Source organism: Equus przewalskii, chromosome 10 (genome assembly GCF_037783145.1).
Source record: "Equus przewalskii isolate Varuska chromosome 10, EquPr2, whole genome shotgun sequence".
In the NCBI taxonomy this organism is placed as follows: domain Eukaryota; kingdom Metazoa; phylum Chordata; class Mammalia; order Perissodactyla; family Equidae; genus Equus; species Equus przewalskii.
The window spans coordinates 20670879-20684652 of NC_091840.1; the positions used below are offsets into that span (position 1 = coordinate 20670879).

The following is a 13774-nucleotide window of genomic DNA, read 5'->3' on the forward strand; positions in this document are numbered from 1 at the left end:
TCCCCTACTTTCATTCTTTTTACTTCAGAGAAAAACTGAAGTTTATAGCTGCAGAAGCTAGAATGTCTGGGTCCCACACACACACTGCCACGTGTGGTCTCAGTCCCTTAGTTGGCAGGATCATGAGGAAAGGAATTGAAAACCACAATGGGGTTCTTGAAGGACTGGAGAAACCTTGCTCCTTAGCAAAGTTAGATGTTCTGCAGGGGAGCCCTAGGGAGGAGAAAGCACACTCTCTCCCTGCCTCCCTTCTTCGTCCACTCTGTGCAGGGAATTTGGCAGAGGAGGGTCAGACACACAGAGCTGGGGGTCACGTGGAATGAGAGTCAAGTGTCAGAGCTGGAAATGACCATAAAGATGATTTTACAAATGGGCAAAGAGAGGCTGGAGAGAGGAAGTGACTTGGCCAGTGTCACGCAGCCTGTCAGTGGTGGATCCAAACCCACTGCCACATGGTGGGTGGGTCCAACTTGGCACCTGTGCCCTCCAGCCTCTCACTTCCAGCAGGTAAGTCAGTCGGTGGGAGCAGATTCCTTGGGTTTCCTCTGAGCCACGTCTAGAGGGCAGAAGACCACCCTTGCCATGCACCCATATCTGGTCATCTGGGGGGGGGGTGGGCGATGGCTCCAGAGTAGGGGCCCTGCCTGCCCACTTCCAGGCAGCCTCCTCCCCGGGGCCTGCAGAGGCCTGCTGCTCCAGTGGGCAGCCCCACCCACCAAACATCTGGCTGGGTTGGGCTGGGCGGGGCTGGGCTGGGCTGGGGAGTAGTCCTGCGTCGTAAAAAGCTAGGTACCAGTGACCAAAACTGGAGTGTTTGGCCTAAAAGAATGTGCCGCAGTGCCTTCTGAGCCCTCATGTGCCCCCTCCTTGTGTCCAGTGCCAGCAGCTCTTCCCGGCCGACCTCTGGCTCTCTCCCCATTTGGCCTCTCTATCCAGGAGGCCCTGAAGCCCTGTGTCCTTCCTTGCATGTTTCCTCCTCTTGCTTTTTGCTTTTTTCCTTCCTTTTGATTCTTTCTCTCTAGGTTTCTCTGGTTCTGATTCTGTCTGGGTTTCTCTCCATTTCTTTGGGCCTCTGTTCTCCCTTTGAGATGCAGGGGAAGGGAGAGGGGCCTTGAAGCTTTCCCGGGATGGGCAGAGGCCACCCGAGGGAGCAGAGGAGGGAAAGGTGTCAGAGCTGGGTTGGGGGCAGAGGTGACTGTGGTCATGGCTCCGGATAACACAACTACCCGGAAATGTCAAATTTGGGGTTTCTTTTTGCTTTCAGTCCCCTGGTTTGGTCTCTGCTATTTCCCACCACAAAGCACCGTGGTGGTTTTAGGGGCCCAGACTATAGAGGAGAAAACTGAGGCATAGGGGATGGGGTTCAGGAAGATCAGAAACTGTCTAGTGTCTGGACTGAGCTGGGGTCCCATGCTGGCCTCCCCTAACTGCCCCTCATCCCCAATTCCAAGTCACAGCATTACATGTGGAGTGAGGAAGGATTAAAAAACATCTCATGGGAATACCTTCCCCCAAAGAAGGCTGACCATATTTTGTTAAGAGTAATAATAATTCCCAGCCTAGTTTGTAGTTAGCACACCATGCACGTATCCTGAACTGAACTGTGCCACGTTCGTGTGCAAACATGGTTGTACTTTGCAACTCATCCCATCCTGGCGACAGCCTTGAAGGAGAGCAGGGCCAGAATCATCCCCTTTAATTAGTCCAGGAAAGGGACCTGTCCACCACTGGCACCAGGATCCAAGTTGCCTGGCGCTATGGGCCGGGTCTCAGTACAGTCAGTCATGTGTCACTTAATGACAGGGATAAGTCCTGAGAAATGTGCTGTTAAGTGATTTTTGTCGTTGTGCGAACATCACAGAGTGTACTTACACAAACCTAGATGGTATGGCCTACTACATTCCCAGGCTATATGGTACTAATCTTATGGGACCACTGTCGTATATGTGGTCTGTCATTCATTGTGACCACATTCACATATGGCTACATGTCATTCACATGAAACGTCATGTGGTGCATGACTGTATAACTTTCTCGGCTTCCTGAAGCCCCAGCACAGAGCAGAGTGGAAATGCCTCCTTTGGCTGGTCATGCCACCATTTTTCTGTGGCATGGAGCATGGCACCTCCATCCGCATGCCAGTCAACACCCTTGCTCTGCGGAATGAGGCAGTGTGACCTGTGTGGTATGCGAAGGTGGGTTCGAGTTCATGGAGGAATGGTCCGGTTTCTGGCCTGCGCTTGGAGACAGGGTTAGCTGAGAAGGCCCTGCTGATGCCCCTACCCTGGGGAGAACAGATTGAGGTCACCTTGACCTAACTGTCCCTGGGGGGCGGAGGAAGATGGTACAGAGATGCCTTTGTTTCCTCTGCTCCAAGTCCCTTCTTCAAGGAGAGTTCCTGTTGTGTGGGAGCCAGAGGGGAGGTGGGGTGGGGGTGAAGAGCCTTCCCAAGCAAGCTGGAGGCATTCAGGAGGTAGCCCTGTGCCCAGGAGAGCTGAAGCCCTTGGGCTCTTAGATGTCCTGCTTCACCCCCACCTTGCCTCTGCTGGGATTGTCCACTTCCACTCCAGCCCCCAACCCCAAGATTCCTAGAAGTCTATGCTCAGCGTATACCGCACCCCAGGACCACGGTCCCTGCTTCTCCCGGAGTCTCCTCACCCTGGTACCTCCCTCTAGAAATGCTGCCCCCGTTGTTGTCTGTGAAGACAGAGCAGGACCCAGGGAGGATGTGTGTGCATGGTGAGGAATTCTGTGTGAACTGGGGGGAGGGGAAGGAGCTGCTGGCTCCCAGGTAAAGCCGGTCCACCCAATCTGCCTCTGTCCCTTGTCCTCTGCCACTCTTCAGGGAAGTCAATTTACAGTGAAGTCACCAAGAGAACACAAGGCCATCTAGCCTGAGGCATAGCCACTGTCCTCTGTTTCTGGGAACAGGTGAGGGAGGAGTGCAGGGCTGACGGTGAGTGGGAGGGGAAATCCTGCCTTCTTCTGCCCAGCTGCCCTGTCCACCCGCCTTGGGAGAGCTGCTCGCAGGACCCCGAGAGGAGGGGCGCACCGTCTGTGCTGAGCGCATGTTTCCTACTGGGTCAGGAGGGCAGGAAGGAGCCCACCTTCCTCATCGCAGGGCTGAGCCTGGTGAGGGAGAGGAGAGGGGGGCCACAGGCCCAGAGCTGGGCAGCTGAGTGGGACTGACTGAGGTCCTGAGCAGCCCTGGGTCTAGTCTGGCTCCCATCCTCATCCATAGAGACTACCAGGCTCCTATTCCTGCTAAGCTAGTTTCTTCTCCAGCCCAACAAGAAATCTTTTGTGCCTCAGCCAGCCCAGTATCGAACCTCAAGCCCTCTGGGGGTTGTGTGGGAGAGGACCGTGGGGCTCCTTCCTGCCATCCCCACTGCTCTGCCACTTTCCTTTGTTATGACTGGAGGGGGTTCCTTTCTCTCTGTCTCTGTTTCTCATTGTTTCCTGGTTTATCACGTGCACAAGCCCACCCACATCTTCCCTGTCCACTCCCCTGCTCCCCACCTCCAAAACTGGCTCCCCAGTTCCAGGAGCCAGTGGGGCACATAAAACCAAAATGAAGAAGGGCCAATGCCCCATCCCCTCCTCACTGGCTACTGGCCTGTTCTTCATTTGCTGCTCTGATCAGCCCCAATCGTGGGCCTTCCGTTCACTCCATGCTTCAGCCGTACAGTTCTGCCAGTGTGCTGACCTCTCTCAATGGCAAGTTTTTCCCCCCTATTCCACCTACCTAGAATGCCATTCCTCCCTTGGCCACCTGGTGACATTTTCCTCATCTTTCATAGGGTCAGTGTGGCATAGAGGAAAACATAAAGGCTTTGGAGTCCTAAGGACCTGGTGCCAACCCTGGCTCTGCTGTGTGACCTTGGGCAAGTGAGTCTGCCTCTCTGAACTGAGTGACCTCCTGTGTAAAAGGAGAACGGCAAGACCCACATCCCAGGATTGCTATGGAGACTCAGTCACAGTGCCTAGCACATAGTAGGTGTTCAGGGACCTTGGCCAGCAGAACTAGGCGTTTTCTCCTCTGCACTCCTGCAGCCCCTCAATCCTGTATTGCAGGCCTCTTCTTGTGGCTGTAACTGGTTGCAGAAAGGGCTATGTGCTGCTGCTTGGCTCTTAATAGCGGCTTCATAAATATCTGTTGGATTAATGAAGGTCCCTTAAATAGGACAGGGCTTCTCCAAGCTCTGACAGTTCAGGGGTTCCCTTGCACTGGTGCAGATTCGTTTCTCTTTCATACAACCTGACCCACAGCACCCAAAAGGTTCTCTCCTCTGCCACCCTGGCTCTGCCTGCTCTGGTCCTACTGACTTGCTCTCCTGCCCATGGCAGCAGCAGCAGCCTCATCTTTGCCTGGTGCTGGGCTGACTGTTGAGTTCTTTTTTTTTTTTTTTTAATTAAGATTTTATTTTTTTTCCTTTTTCTCCCCAAAGCCCCCTGGTACATAGTTGTATATTCTTCGTTGTGGGTCCTTCTAGTTGTGGCATGTGGGACGCTGCCTCAGCGTGGTTTGATGAGCAGTGCCATGTCCGCGCCCAGGATTCGAACCGACGAAACACTGGGCCGCTTGCTGCGGAGCGCGCGAACTTCACCACTCGGCCACGGGGCCAGCCCCCTGACTGTTGAGTTCTTAACCCACCTGGCAAGCCAGCAAGATATGGCTGGGAGGGGCACTCTACTCCCTCCTCCGTGTCACTCCTGCCCTCTGGATAATGCAGCGTCGTCCTAGGACTCTGTGTGGAGAGGGCACAGTGACCCTGTTCCAGAGACAGAGTCCCCTCAGGCTTTCCAGAGAGCCACCCCTTTAGCTCTGGTTGGAAGGGAGCCCGGGCAGGTAAGGCACGTGGGAGCAGGATAGAAGGCGTGGGAGAATCTCCAGGTGGCCAGTCCTGCCAGGACCTGCACATCCATCACACCCGCCACTCCCCGCGCCCAAGCCTCCACCACCATGCCTGCCCCCTCCTGGCTCAGCAAACTGGCTGGGGCTGGGGTGAGGGAAAGAGAGAGAGAAAATGCTCATTTATCGACTGCCTTCCATAAACCAGGCATGACGCTGAGTTATTCACAAACTCTCTCTCTCTTTTTCCCTTTAAAAAGTGTTCATTTTCCTCATGTTTTAATAGGTAGGACAGCCCATGGTACAAAACTCAGAAGTTTCAAAAGGATATATGGTGAAAAGTTAGTCTGTCTCCTTTCCTGTTCCCCAGGTCCCCTCTGCAGGGGCAACCACAGATACTAGGGTGAGGTGTATACTCCCAGAAAGATTCTATGCATTTACGAACATATGCTATACGTTACTCCTACGACTTACACAGGAGGGGAAACTGAGGCCCTCAGAAAAGTTAAGTACTTTAGCTAAGGCCACACAGCTGGTAAGGTGGCAGAGCTGGGATTTGGAAGCAGACCGAATGGTAAATCTCGGCTCTTTTCACTGCCCACACTGGCAGCAGTAAGCCCTGGCAAGGACAGAGTCCCTCCTGAACCACTGGCTGTGACGATCCTCCATTCTGGGGCCCTGGAGATCTGGGGTCTCTGCCTTCCTGCCTGTTGAGTGCCTGGTGCCTCCTCCCTGTGGTGCCAAGAGCCTGTACTGACTTCACAGGGCAGAATCATCCCCCGATGGAAGAAGAGAAGTTCCCGCAAGTGTCCTTCCTTGGCTACTGTGTGGCTGGTGGTCCCCTGGAACCAGCCTGATTCCCGGGGTTCAGAGAGTTCTGAAGAGGGCAGCCACATGAGCGTATGAGCATGGGTCTCTGGCTAGAGGGAATCGTGGTTGCGGTTTCAATTACGTTTCCAGAAAATGGCCTCATGATCTCCCTGTGGCTGGGCAGGGCTGAAGGAGGATGTGAAGAGGGGGCATTGTTCTCTGTGGTAGCTACATGCCTGTCCATGAGAGTGAGGGTAGGAGGCTGGAGTCAGTCCCTCCTTGAGAGGAGGCTGGATGGATGGACAAGCGCTGCCCACCAGACTTCCAGGCTGCCCCTCAAGCTTCTTTCTCTCCTGGGTCAGACCAGCGTGGGATAAGAGATGACACCAACTCTCTCCAGTGGACATCTCTGCATCTGCAGGTATGTCTCTGGGACCTTTCTGTGTGGGCTCTTTGCAGGGTATTTCTGGATCCTAGCTTCCTATTCAGTTTCTTTCTTTCTAGGACTCCTTCGGTGTCATATCTCGGTCTGGGTCTTCTCAGCTTGGGGGACTATGTCCCTGAGGCTCAGGAGCAGAGGCTCTCACCTCATCTGAATTGGCAAGTAAGGAGAGGTAGGTGTTGGACCTTCCTTCCTGTCTCAGGTTGACAACATTCTTGTTTTGCTGAGGTAGTCACCCAGAACATTCCGTCCTTCTTGTCTGTGCACACAGCCAGCCAGATCTAGCTTGGTGCCTAGTGGTCAGTCAGAGATGTCCTATGAGATGCAAGAACAAAGAGACATACCTGTTCCACCCTCCAGGGCATTCACACTAGCACACTGCAGCAGCTGCTCACCAGCAGCCTAGGCAGCTAGATTGAGTCCTAGACCTGACCAGTCCTAGGAGGTGGGGTGTAAATCTTAGCTGTGACTAAAAACTAACAAAGTAATTGTTAACAGCCCTGTAGCGCTTTATAGCATTCGAAGCACTTTACGCTATTAACTCACTTCATTCTCACAACAATGCTATGAGGTAGGTCCTATTTCTGTCACCACATTACAATGAGGAAATTGAGGCAGAAAACTTGCTCAAGATCATGGCTCAAGGAGTTGACAGTGAGTTTGGTTTTAGAGTCTGTGCTCCTTGGGTGTCTGCTCTGGGCTGGGCACAGGGTGGGGGGACTTAAAGGCAAATGGGATATTGTATGGTGTTGGAGATAGAGAGACATGTGAAAAAGAAATTGTCCTTCAACACGAGAGGTGCCATAATAGAGGCATGAATGATGTGTGGTGAGAAACAGGGAGAGCAAGGTTCATGCTGCCTGGACCAAGTGTCACCAAAAGGCAGACATCTAGAGGGCAGGCCGATGGAACAGCATGTGTACGGGCATAAAGACTTACAAGAAAGAGAAATGTGGTGTGCCCAAGTGTGAAACCATCATGAACAGTGACTGTCAGAGGGGTTGCCAGAGAGCCCAGGGCGGCTGGTGCTTCCATCCAGCTTCCTCCTCCAGCCTATCCTCCTCTGGCCTCAAAGCTCCCTGCATCTACTCCATGCGAAGTGCACCCGTGCCAGGTGTTGGCCCAGAGTGTGGGAGAGAAGCAATAGCCCAGGTGGGGGAGAGGCACTTTGTGATCAGGCTACAGACACAAAGATCTTTGTGGTTGGTGTTGTTCTGGAGGTGAAGGGAAGGCTGCTGGGAAGAGCTTCCAAAGGAGGATTGTGGGAGACCCAGGGGTCCCGCAGTTCTGGGTCATCTCTGGACGAGACGATTTTCAGACTGTAGAGAAGAGATGTCTATGAGTAGGGTCCTTCTCCTCCTGCCCCTGCCGCTGGGTTTCTGGAGATCTGACGTGCCTTGCTTTGGTGCTGGCCCTTGGAGTGTTGCCAGGGAAACCGTTGGCCAGCTCAGGAGATGTAGCCAGAGGAGAGGAGAGTGGGTGACTCAGGCTGCCTTCTCAGACACGCACCCCCTCCCTATTACAGGAAAAGTCTCCCAGAGAGCCCTTTCCCCCCTGGATCTTACAGAGGTGACGCTGCTTATTCTTGTTTTTCTGGAGAGAGCAGCCAGTGCCTTCTGCAGTTCTGACTGGTGGGAGCTAGCAAGAGTCCCCAGGGAGGGAAATGGTCTCAGACGCCCCTGTCCCCATAGATTCACTCTGGAACAGCGGAAGGATCCAGACGGCATGGGCCAATATGAACTCCTGCTGTGTCCATTCAGGCTCTCTGCCCCTCCGGGTGGTAAGGGGCAGGAGCCCTGGCCGAAACGCCCTCCAGGGAGCAAACCCGGGATAATTATTGATGGGGCAGCGGTGGACTTCTGCCCTCGGCCTGGGACAGGACCCGGAACGCGGGCCTCAGCCCGGGGAAGGAAGGTGGGCGGGCCGCGGAGGGGGGCCAATCAACACGACCACAACAGTCCGGCCCGAGCCCTGCTCACGGGGGTCGACCCTACACCAACCAGGCGGCATGTGCTCGTGGCCCGCGAGGCCCGGCTGGGGAGCCGAGCCGGGGAGCCGCCTCACCTCCGCGCAAAGCAGGGCTGCGCCTGGCGCCGGCGCCCCCGAGCGCGCCGCCACCCCGGGCGCGCGGAGGGCGTTCCGGGTCCCTCCAGGGCGCCCGCGGAGGGGGTGCGAGCGAGCGCGGGGCTCGCGGGCGCGCGCCGGGCGGAACCAGGAAGCGGCGCGCGCCGGCGCTGGGCGCGCTCGGGCTGCGGGCGGCGCGCGCGGCCGGGCCTCCGCGCTGGAGAGGCGCGCGCGCCCCCGTGGGCCCCGGCGTGAGGAGAGTCGGCGGTCGGAGCCGTCACCCCGGGCGGGGACCCTGCGCAGGCGACTCGGCGCGGCGGCCCGGCGAGGGAGGGAGCGAGCGAGCGGGCGGGAGGCAGCCGCTGGCGCCCGAGGGGCCGAGCGAGGTAGGAGCTGCGCGGCGAGCCCTGGACTCGGGGCCGGGGGACAGAGGCCGGGGAGCCCGCCCGGGCGGGGCCCCGCGCCCCGGCCGCCGAGCCGCCGGGTAGGGCCGCGCCGCCGCCATCGCTCCCCGGGCCGGAGGCGGCGCGGGGGCTGCGCGCTGGGGAGGGGGCGGCGGGGGTGCGTGGCCGGGGGCGCGCGGGGGCCGCCGTGCAGGGACTGGGGCGAGGCGGGAGGCGCGGAGCGTGGAGAGAGTGCGTGCGCGTGGGTCTGGGGGGGGCGTGTGAGCGACCCCTGCGCGGACACCCGCGAGCCGAGGGGGCCACTGCCGGCCGCCTCTCACCTTGTGTTGTAGTGCCGAACAGCTCCTACCGTCTCCTTGCTTTTCCTCCTTTTTTCGAAAGAGGTATCTGCGACTCCCGGGGCTGGGATGTGTCCGGGGGTGCCCGGTGGGGTAGGGGGTATTAGCAAAGCTTCAAGGAACAGTGCCTTATAAGGAGTCGAGACAACAAAACGAACCTTTCGATAAGGCTCCAGGGTGCGGGATCCCACATCAGGACCTGCCAGGCCCCGGCTGGTGCGTGTGGCAGTGGGGATGCAGCGTGTTCTTTTTTTCTAGCCGGGGATAAAGAGTGAAAAAAAAAAAGTGCTCCTGGTGTCGGGGGTAGATATAGAGAGTCGGAAGGAGAGTCGTTGTGTCACAAAAATTGGTCTGAGGCTAAAGGAATCTGGCAAGACGGTCAGGGTGATCAAAGACGACAGAACTTGTGTGGGGCAACAGGCGTTTGCAAACATTTGTAGCCAGCAGTGATGGAAAAGGCAAAGAAGAAAAACAAGCGCCAGCGTTTAGGAGGATGGGATTAATGAAAACCACAAGAATTTTAAAGGCAGAGAGATACCGATCCTCTTTCCCAAAGAGCCATAGCCCACGGCCTTTTCTTCTTGTCCCCTCTGAGCCTGTCATACGTTTGTATCAAATAAATAGTGCTGAAGGTGGGTCCTCGAATGTTAGAGCTGGAAAGGACCCGGGTTTATGCTGCATCCTTTTATTGTAAAATGAGGAAACTGAGGCCCAGATATATGGAGTCAGTGGCCTGCTCAGTTCACACAGCTTTTTAGTAGTTCAGGGAGTGAAATGTCGGTCTGAGGACTGTCGGATGGGTGCCCTTCCCAAGGCTCAGTGAAGCAGTAGATCTTTGCCTAAATAGAATTCTGTAAATTGCCTCTGGAATGTCTTCGGGAAATGCCCCTTGAAAGGGCTGGTGTGTCACCAAATTATTAAACGGAGCTCATGTCATTTTTTTCAGTCTTCAGATGGTGTTCGTCGTCGCCTGTAGGTTCGGTTTCCAAAGTGGTTGCGTAGCCTCCTGGGCCATACTAAGCTTTCTGTTGTTGGGTGTATTTTCTCAAATAATTTTGTTATTGTTCAATTAAGATAATAGAGCTTTCCTTCTTTCCTCAACGTTCTTCTGTTGTTCATTTGTTTATATTATATTGTTTCTATCCCTTGGCTATAGTTCTTAGAAGAGGATATATTTTATTTAGTGTGCCTTTCATGTCTCTCTCATTTCATTTTGTAACACGGTGAAAACTGGATAGTTCTGATCATTTCAAATGGTGGAATCCTATTGATTGACCTTATTTCAAAGCTTCGGGCTTTTTGTTTGTTTTGGTACCAATTTCCATCTCATGGAAGATCAGAGTTGTTAGAACTGATAGTGTGAATGAGAGACAGGGCTGCTGATTTTAAGAAAAATTTACTATGTGTGACAGTTTGTGATGTCCGTCATGTTTAATTAAAATACCACCACACCGTGGTCAGGTAAGTGTAATCTAGCAGCTTATTTGTTTTCTCCAGCCTTTGGAAGATGAAAATTTCAAGCACCTGTTGAGACACAGGGAAGGAATGGAGAGATCTTGTTTTAAAAAAGCAAAACATCAGGGGGAAAAAAAGTTGATTTCTATCACCAGTAGTTTGGTTATTGCATAACCCAGAGCTAAACTGCACAAAATCTTTGCTATCTACCCAGCTAAATAAATTATCCCACCTTCTCACGAGTCCTCGCCTTTTCAGTATTCACATTTTTGCCAGCAGGACCTTAGTATGGATTGTGTTAAGAAATTTAAGGTGGATATAGTCCTTAAATGGGTACTTTGTGATATATGTGATAGAAGGGGGGAAGAAGTGCTCTCATTGTTTGGAGTGTTACAACATAAATATTTTGGTCAGCACTTCCTATTATGCCCCAACTTCTCGTTTCATCATCATTTTCTTGCTCTCAATTGATTTTTAAAAATTTAATTTACGTATGCAAAAAACAATAGCAAAACTAGTAAAAGGTATCATTTATTGCTCTTTTGGTACTTATGTCAATTTTTTCAAGTTAATTAGTGTTAGTATTCAAATTATTTGTGATTTGTGTTAGGTTTATAGTTATGACTGCACTTGTGGTGGCTCATTTGGCTTGTTTTTGTGTAGGGAGGTGATACAGGTAGGCTTTTCTTATTGTAAAAGGGAGATGTTACAAATAGGTACATAACACGCTCAAGATTAAAGTGAGGTTGAAGGTAGAATCAAAGGAAGCTTAATTATTCTAGTGCCCTACAAACATGTACGCTTCTCATAAAGTATTCACAGATTTCTGGAAGTTCTAACTACCAGTGATACATTTTTTCCCTTCTCTTAGAGTGTAGGTCACCGCGTTATTCCTACAAAAGGAAGCAAAAAACCTCCAGTTTTTATTAATTTGTCTTGAGCATTTGAAACTTATTCTTTTAAAAAGTTATCTGACAATTTCAGGTTACTGAGCTCTTCAGAAGAAAATCCTTCTACTGCATAATAACGTGTCAAAATACTTTGACTCTGAAACTTCTTAATAAAAATAATGTTTAAAAGTTAGCTCTGCAGTATCAGTGTCCCCAATTTTGTGTGGTGTTTAAAGGAAAAAATTTTCTTTAAATCTGAGCTTTGTTAACAGAACTGTTCTAAAATCAGAAGTATTTTTTTCCCCTGCAATGTTGGAAACACAACAGTTTTATGCTTATTTCTGGGAATAAGAAAGTCAGATTTAACAATCTAGTTTCCATTGATCAAACAGTTTTTTATACATTTAAATCACGAGCATCAAAGTGATAAAAAGGTTTTTTTGAAAAATTGCAGTCACTCTATTATTGTGTCCTTATTTTAAGTAGAATATTGACATGTTTTCTTATTAATGATGATCCTTTACTACTGAAAAACCTGTCAGTTTGAAGACTTTACATCTCTAAATCTACGCTATTTTTACTAATCAAAGGGAGGAGTAATTTACAGGTGTTTGAATTTTGGTTGGTTGAATGAGACCCTCACTTTTGGTGGTTTCAGGGTTTTAGATGACGTTTTATTACTTTTGTTAGTTTTGGTCACACCCATGACTTCCTTGGAAGGTATCTTTGAGGTTTGGTTTCCTTTTTTTTAAATGGTAATATTGGGGTGGGGGTGCTTCCTGTTTGTATTTTCAAAATTAGGTCCACATGTTAACCTTCTTGTAGTGTCACATTTTTATTTAAACATATAAACGCAAGCGTCAGATGTCATGTGGTTTGTCTTTGACCTGTCGTACTGCTTCATGACAGCTTTACTGAGTTCAGCCTGAATACCCAATTGGGAAGGCACGACATTCCTGAATCTTTTCCCAACTCTCTTCAAGGTTTAGCAGCCTTGAAGGAATCTTAAAACAACACCAGAGAAATTAACAGAAAAATGGGCCTGCTGCTATCTCTTTCCTCCCAGGTACCTCTAAGATAGAGTTGAAACGTGTTATTCGGAGCCTTGAATGTCAGAGCCTTAAAGGGAGATGGCTGTGGGTTTGTATAACATAGAACCCCACTTAGTAAGCGGTAGCTGTAGCAGTTTTTCTGCCTTCACCTAAAGGCCATACAGAATGTGGTGGAGGAGTTAAGTAAGAACAAGGAGAAGTTGAGGGTATGGTAGTAGAACTCTGGAGGAATCACCCTCAGCCGGAAGACTCTTCCTTGACCGTGCTGGATAATTTTTACGTGGTAGGTCACTTTTAATGTCGACGTTGGCGTCTGAGTTATGTGGATCCTTGAGAAGTGTATCCTCGAAAGGAGCATGTTTAGTATTGTTTCCATGATTGAAGCAAGTTGCCTTTTCCTGGCCTTCACCCAACTTTAAGAAGTGTAATGACTAAATAGACTCCAATTAAATTGGAATTCAGATATGTTTGCAGTTCAGGGGCAGTTTCTCTCTCCTAAATTTTCTTTTGGATCGCATTACTAAAGACAATACTGCGCGGGTATGCAGAATTCTGCACAGTTATGCATAATGCAATTTACAAATGAGATTAAAACATAGAGTATCTTGACCTCTCATTTCCCCCCAATATTCAAGGAAGGAGCAGTTATAATCTGTCACATACTGGGTATTTTCTTCTTTGGATTTATTCATAATAATTACATGCATTTCCCATGTATTATAATCCTATTAAGATGAAAAATACATATATTGATTGATAAAAAACATTTATTTTTTGGAAGCTAGCTTGCGAAATCTGCTCTAACTCTCTCCATTTATTCTTCCCTTGCCTTTGGAGCTTCTAACTCTTTTTTAGATCTTTCCAGATCTCTATTATGAAGAGAAATATCTCCATATTCTATGCACTGCTAGTTTTTAGAGGTGCTTGTGCTGACTCATTTTTTTAATTATACTAAGATATAGAGTATGGTTTGAGAGCAGTAATGAGATTCTCAGAAAATATGAAAACTTTCCTTTCTGACTAGTTAGAGAAAGGTTGGGGAAGACAAGGGGAAATACATCAATGTGCCAATCAATTATTTTTATTTGTTGGGATTAATTTGGTGACTAATATTTTCAATGCCCATCAGGCCAGTAAGAGTGAATTTGGCTTTACTTTACCCTGCAATGATGACAGGGCAAACCCAAGTGTTTTCTAATACTGCTTGTTTTTCCCTGGTAGGGGATTTTTTTTGTGTATGGGAAATCAAGCCAAAGTTACCAGTAATAGCCACATCCATGATTTGTATTAAAAACAACTGTTTACCACTCTGGGCTGTAGTTCTGCTTACCATGGGCTCATCTGGGAAGATGTACTCGTTATCTGTATGATAGTTATTAGGCCATCTTTCAAAAAGTGATCAGATCAGAAAATTAATTAAAAAGTACTTCAAATTATGTCCCAAACCTAAAAGTAGACAGATAATAA

At 50.3% G+C, this 13774-nt stretch overlaps 1 protein-coding gene across 8 annotated transcripts in view; it reads left to right on the forward strand.

Annotated features, from left to right (window-relative positions):
- LOC103550391 (signal transducer and activator of transcription 5B) overlaps positions 1-13774 on the forward strand; it is a 68349-nt gene that overhangs the window by 1278 nt on the left and 53297 nt on the right. Inside the window, exons 2-3 of one of the 8 annotated variants that reach the window (XM_070561904.1) lie at positions 6025-6083; positions 6167-6276. The exons of 1 other annotated variant lie outside the window; for it this stretch is intronic. The gene's annotated coding sequence lies outside the window, so the exon portion shown is untranslated. Of the gene's footprint in view, positions 1-6024; positions 6084-6166; positions 6277-7893; positions 8019-8382; positions 8555-8787; positions 8956-13774 lie in introns of those variants that run through there. 6 more of the 8 variants (XM_070561910.1, XM_070561906.1, XM_070561908.1 and 3 more) reach the window with 6 other exon arrangements.